The sequence below is a fragment of the Onychostoma macrolepis genome, chromosome 16, assembly GCF_012432095.1.
Source record: "Onychostoma macrolepis isolate SWU-2019 chromosome 16, ASM1243209v1, whole genome shotgun sequence".
Taxonomy (NCBI): Eukaryota; Metazoa; Chordata; class Actinopteri; order Cypriniformes; family Cyprinidae; genus Onychostoma; species Onychostoma macrolepis.
The window spans coordinates 6,959,565-6,966,186 of NC_081170.1; the positions used below are offsets into that span (position 1 = coordinate 6,959,565).

The 6,622-nt window shown below is 41.1% G+C and overlaps 1 protein-coding gene across 16 annotated transcripts in view; it reads left to right on the forward strand.

Annotated features, from left to right (window-relative positions):
• zfpm2a (zinc finger protein, FOG family member 2a) overlaps positions 1-6,622 on the forward strand; it is a 239,909-nt gene that overhangs the window by 99,297 nt on the left and 133,990 nt on the right. The gene's annotated exons all lie outside the window — the stretch shown is intronic.

A 6,622-nucleotide genomic window follows, 5' to 3' on the forward strand; every position in this document is an offset into this window, starting at 1 on the left:
TTTGATTCTTTGATGAATAAAAAGTAAAAAAGAACAGCATTTATTCAAAATAGAAATCTTTTCTAACAATATAAGTCTTTACTATCACTTTTTATCCATTTAACACATCCTTGCTGAATAAAAGTTTTAATTTCTTAAAAAACATTTTTTTACTGCCCCCATACTTTTGAATAGTAGTGCATGTATATTGTAACGCATTTCACTCTTTAACAAATTGCTGTCCTTTTATCAGAGTCTGGGGAGCATAGAAAGCTTGATCGACTGTTGGTTGAGTGAAAATCAAGTTTGTTGTCCTAAGGGATGGCAACATGTCTGAAATGTTACTGTTAATGTGACTGCACAAAATTGAGCATGGTATTGTTGGATGTGACCACAGGACCTCGTCTTATCATCCAGTGCTTTTGCTGACTCATAGAAAAGAAAAAACCTTAATATCTCAGTTGTTTCCCCTGGCCAGAAATGAGATGAGATTGAGAGCAATTGGAGTGAATGTTGGTTGTGATGGTGTCGATCAGTTCTTGTAGTTGGCGTGAGATGGATCCAGATTGGAGAAGTTCTTGGTGGCAGATGTCCACATGAGAGCCCACACTGAGGTGACATCTCACCCCAAAACTTCACCCAGGAGGAGGTCAGAATGTGTGTTTTCCTCCAATTTACATCAAAATCTGTTCACCAAACCCTCTGTAGTTCTCACACAACCCCACTTATACCTGCTCATATCCTCTTACTGTATCTCTCCAGCTCTGTTTTCCTCTTTTATGCCGCTATTTGATCCGTGAGACCTGCCTGGCATTAAGCGATGCAACCTGAAATTCCCAGTATTGGCGTCTAGGCAGTGCATCTTTGCGGATTTTGGGCACACAGAGCTTTTTCTAATGCCGTTATCCTGTGTTTCGGAGCGCTGCCGTTCTCCACCCTCAGACGACTGAGGCTTGTAGACCCGGCGTGTTATCAGCACCAGATGAGCATTGACTTCAGCCTTTTAATGTACGGTAGAAAGAGAGCGAGAAACTAATGAGAGCCATAAAGCACCTACTGGATAAATAATTAGGCTGCTTCACAAAAAATCCTGCCTTAAAGAAAAAAAACAACTTTCTTTTTCTTCTGAAGTCAACAGTGTCAGTGATTTCTGAGGTGTTTTTTCTTCTTTCACTTCTACTGTGGAGGATATTCTTCAGTGTATTTTCGTCTAAAGTCTCTGAAGGTTGACTGCATTGAATAATGAATGTGTATCGCTAACAAAAGCACATTTAATCTGAATATCTCCAGCTCTGAATAATCACGCAGGGAAATATTTCCCTTTGACATGCCACTTATGAGCTAATCCTTCAGAAAGATGGTTATTAAACATTTAGATTAAAGATGTTTGGAACATGTCTGTATATTCTGTTGCAATTGTTCGGATGATAAATATTATATCTTCATTTCTCAAACTAGATTTGCATGTCCTAAAGGAAATACAGTATCAGCATTTGCAAGGCAGTAAAGGATTAATGTTAAAGTTTTATAAGTAGAACTTTTATATTTTTCATAATATTCTGAGTGTCGTGACAGCTTGTGATAGACTGTATATCAAGCAGGCATATTAATTGCAGATATTGGAGCATTATAGGAGATTATTAGCTTCAGCTGACAACTGTGTCATATTCGTGAACCGTGGTTGTTTCGCCTTATGCAGGTTACAAAATATGAAAGTTTTTAATGTTGTGCTTTTATGTGTTTTTTTTTTTTGTGTGTTTTTAAAAAAAAATGTGTAATACATATTGTGTAAAGTAGGTGTTCATTAGAGTACTGTCTTTTTATTTCCTGTCATAGAGATTAAGTTGCAGGAATGATGAGTCATCAAAGCGATGATCAGTTTTTATTGAATTCGAAATTCACTAATTACTATCGACAACGTTTCCAAAAGTGGCCACATTTTACATTTTTGTAATTTTTTTTTTTAAGCAGTACCTTGATGTACAATTCATCAGATATGCATTTTTAAAAGTATTTTTAGACAGATTTTTGAAACTTTTTTTTTTTTAATTGAAAAGAAACGCACAGTAAGTTAAAGATAAACTTAAGGCATGTATAATTTGTCATTGTTGAGTTCACTGTTTTATGCTGTTCCCATTCCCTGAGTTCATTGTTCCCATTATTCTAATACTCTTGGTCAACATTAATGATAACAGTAATGTCTAAGGCAGTTCTAATGCTCCATTACATTTATCCAGAAAAGACCAATCAGTATGCAAATATTTCCGAGATGTCATTAATTTTAGATGGAGTTCTAGAATTCTAAAATTGTTTATCTTAAATATCCTGAAAGAATAAGTTCTCAGAAAGAAATGGTCTGCAAAACAGTGTTTGGAGTCTGTAGATTAAGCAGTTCAAGCTGAATTAATTGGGGAAAAAAATAAAAGAATAAGGACTTTCAGTGCAGTCCTGCTTTGGAAGCACTCTATTGAGCTTACTGTTTGCAGTGCTCACAAATACAAGAAAGGATAAATGAGATTGTTTTATCAGATCATTTTGATCAAAAGACTACTAACTGTTAACATGTGATCTGTACAAGCTTAATATGCATCGTGTTCAGAGTGTTCTTTTTTTTTACGTGTGCCGGGTCCCTCAGGATGGTATTGTTGTCACGCTCTACAGAGCGTTCGCATCCCCATTGTTCTAATACTCTTCCGACGTCTTCAGAAGCGGGGGATAGAAGGGAGAGAAAGAGTGACATTATCCTCGCCGTCTTTGATGGCGACTCATGTTTCGGCACTAGCTAATCTGCCGCTCTAATCTCCCCGGCAGATAGAAATAAACAAGCAGGTCTATGAATGAGGCACCGCGCATGGGTGAACTGCAGGAGGATTATGGTAATTTTTAAGGGATAAGTAGAAGTATTTGAAACATGGTCGTTCTAATAGGGAACTTGCGAGAATTTTCTTGCTTGAAAAAACTCTTTTTGCAGATTGTCAAATGCTTTTCGATATCCTTTGGCCTCCACGATGCTAGCTGGCCAGACGAAGGACAGGAAAACACGTTCAAAATTTGGAAAGTGGGAAATCAATTACGAGTTGCAGCTCAAATGAAAGGCAAGGCACCGTTCGACTTAAAAGTCAGCCTGGCTCGCCTTTAACCGGGTCCATTACAAAGGGAAAAGGAAATCACACCGCATACCTGATCCACCAAAAAAGCCCTTTTGAAACGGGTTGCTGGGTGGCATCCAGCCTGGCAAACACGGCGGGCATCGATGGCGCAGCCCCTGGGCGCGAGGATGCTTGGCCCGAATGCGGCGGTCCTGGGCACGTATCAATGGGCACTGGCCCATCCGCTGGGAGCTCCTAAGCCATGCTGTCTGAAGGAGAACCGATGGGCTTGGCAGCACATGTGGGCATGCGGAGCCTGCCTGCGTGGGCACCCGATGTTATCGCCTTGAGCCACCGAACACGCTGCCCACCTCTCTGAGCCCAGCCCAGCTGACCTCCCTGACTGCGCCTCACACAAAACGCCTCCCTCAGAACTTTGCAAACAAGCTCTGCTTTCGTGCGTTTATTTCAGTATACTTTTCCTTTTGGTGCATGAATAAACACGAAATGCAAAACAGTCCAAACGGCCTTTAGATGCAAAACTAAGCGTGTCATGTGTCATGCTAGCTATGCGCTTTCCTCACATTGGATTCGCTTCGAAGCGACCGTGAATGTTGACTTTCAATGAAAATACATAACCTTTGCTGAGAAGCCAACTGTTTTTTTTTTTTTTTGAACCACACAAAAACCTGGATGGAGAGTGAGCTGATGAAAGCGTCAGGCGGTGGGCGGGTGAAAGCGTGGCCCCGCGTTCGCTTTAAAAGAAACTCTGGGCGGAGGTGAGGGGTGCGCTCTCTCCGCTTAACTGTCTCTGGAAGACTGCTGCCAGGACATATCTTTTGTCTTCCATTATCTTTATTTTCTTATTATTTAAAATGGCCGGATTTTTCCCTCTCCTTTGCTCCAGCGGTCTTTTTTGATATCCATTTAGATTGGAGCTTCATTAAAAAAGCTCAGACAATAGAGTGACTTCTAATTAAGAGCAGCAGCATCTGGCCTCTGGCACTGTATCCCAGTGTTCCATCTCTTTTGCTGGGGAGAATTCATTTGTTTCTTAATTAAGAAAAACACCAATAGCGTGAAAAATCTGCTTATGTTACCTGAATCCTAATTAGTTAAATAGTGAGTGGAAAAACACATTCCAGTAGCCCTAGAAATGAACTCGGCACTGATAAAAAAAATGAACTAGCCTCGCATAAATCGAAGCCGGATGGAAAGTGTGCCGTCATTACAGCTAAGACAATATGCAAACTATCTTCAAAGAAATCAAATTGCCGGAATGTTTTCATTTGCATGCATTAACCATTAACATAATGAGGGGAAGTGACACTGGACCCGGATCGCGCGTCTGCTCGGATTGATAACTCCTACGTCGGCAAATAGTATTTTCTGCCGAGCGCGAGCAGCCAGATCAGCTCTGAACCGCGAGCGTGCGCGTGCAAACGAATAAACCCGCGTGCCTCCATCTTTGGGAGAAAAGCGAGGGTCTGCGGACATGTCGCACGGAGCACTTATCAATCCCATGGCGGGCAGGCGGCCAAAGCTGGCACCGCGTGCACAGAACGCCACCGTTTTCAAATCCAAAACCGTTTTTCCTGCTTTGCTACATGCTATTGCGGGCGATCAGCCTCTCAGGTCAAATGATTCAATTAAGTGTCTGTTTATGGCTGATACCAAAGCTGGGTGTCGTCTTCACTTATCACCTTTTTTGCAGATCAGTGTTCTCCCAGAATGCCACAGGAGAGATTGCTGGGGCTGTAATTAAAATGGCACGGAGACAAATTTGACGTAGGGGCTAACAAGCGGGAGACGGAGCTGACGTGGAGGGGGGAAGGAGGGAAGGAAGGAGGAAGCTTTTAGAAATGCTGTTAGCCAATTAGGAAAAAGAGCAGGTTTGGAAGAGCCGGTGCGGTTGAACCATGGACCCGACAGGCTTATTGGCTCTTTACAATGTCGACATGTGATCGGTCCTTTAGTTTAACTAGTTTAATACCTACTAAAGAAGGTCAGAGACTTTTGATAATGTCTAACTGGGAGTCTAGCTTAATGCCCGGTCTTTGGCGGTTGATGTGTGTGGCCCCGTTCGGATGTGGCCGAGTCCCCCGCTGTGCCACATTTGATGCTCGATTGGCAGGAAACAGACACACGTGTTCCCCGCGTCTCGTGGCAGCCGTACCTTTCACCACGTGACTTCTTTGGGGAGCCTGAAAAAAGAATTCAAATGCACCAATAAGCAGCAGAAATGCGAGATGAAAAAGAGACAGAATAACAAGAAAGAGCTGTTACAAAAAGCGACTTTGGATTTCCGGCCCGAAATCTTCCGCGGGCTTTTGACAATTTGCATTGTTATCGCCGATAAGGCTGATGTTTTTCCTCGGCTGTACATTTTGGTGTGAAATATTTCAAGTGTAAACCGAGCGAGCGTTCCCTTAATGAGCAGGGGATCCTGTCTCTTGCCGGGATGGAGTCTTAAGTAGCGGCTTGCTGCTTTGGATGTCTGATATCTGAATATTTAAAAGAGTTTCAAGCTCATCTGCAAATGTGATTTGCACATATCACACTTCTGCAGTCGTCAGGCTGCCACATCGGCGGGCTTCTGAGCAAAGACGAGAACACAGAGGGAGAGAGAGAGAGAGAGGGAGAGAGAGAGTCGAGGGGGAGATGTTGCACATATGGGTTGCTATTGATGTATTCCAGTCCTGACCTAATTTAACTCCCTGCCAGCAAGCTCATATGCATACTGTACATTTGCTAAATTAGAGAGTGCAAACCTCGCCTTTCTCCCGGAGACAGGTGTAAACAGCATTGTTGTCATAATGCGGCCGCAGTAAATATGATAATTGTGTCGCGATGCAACGGAGCACAAAATAATTTGGCCATCATTTTGATGCCCGGGGGCCCAGGGGATCGCCCTCCGGAAGGAAGACGGCCCATTGACATGCGGCACACGCGGCGATATAATTATGGCTGCCCATCTTTGTTCCTCGCTGGCGTCTTCTCACTGCGCTAGTAATTTGCTTGTAATATGGAAGCATTTAGTAAAAAAGGAGGCTGTGATATTTAGGTTGGAGGATTCTCAGCATGCTGGAGATTGACGGCATTATAATGCAATGGGTCAGTCTCACAAAGCTCAAAGCTGTTATACAAGAACACCGTTACATGCAAATGTAGATTCTATCATTGTTTCAGCAATAATCATTTTAAATAATAACTATTTGTTAGTTACTTCAATAATAATAATTAGAATTATTATTATATATTTATTGATTTATAGATCATATATTAGATTTGCTTTTAATTTAATTTACTTATTATTTAATAACATTATAAAATTAGAAAAACTAAAGTGTGTATTTCTATTAGGAAATATAATACTATATTTTTAAAATAAAATTTAAATGTACTTATATACAACATTTTTAACAACATTATTGACAACAACAACAATAACAATAACAACTATCATTTATTATTATTATTATAATTATTGATTATTATTATTATTATTATTATTTAATTGAATAAAGATATTAACTTGTCAAAGACAGTTATCC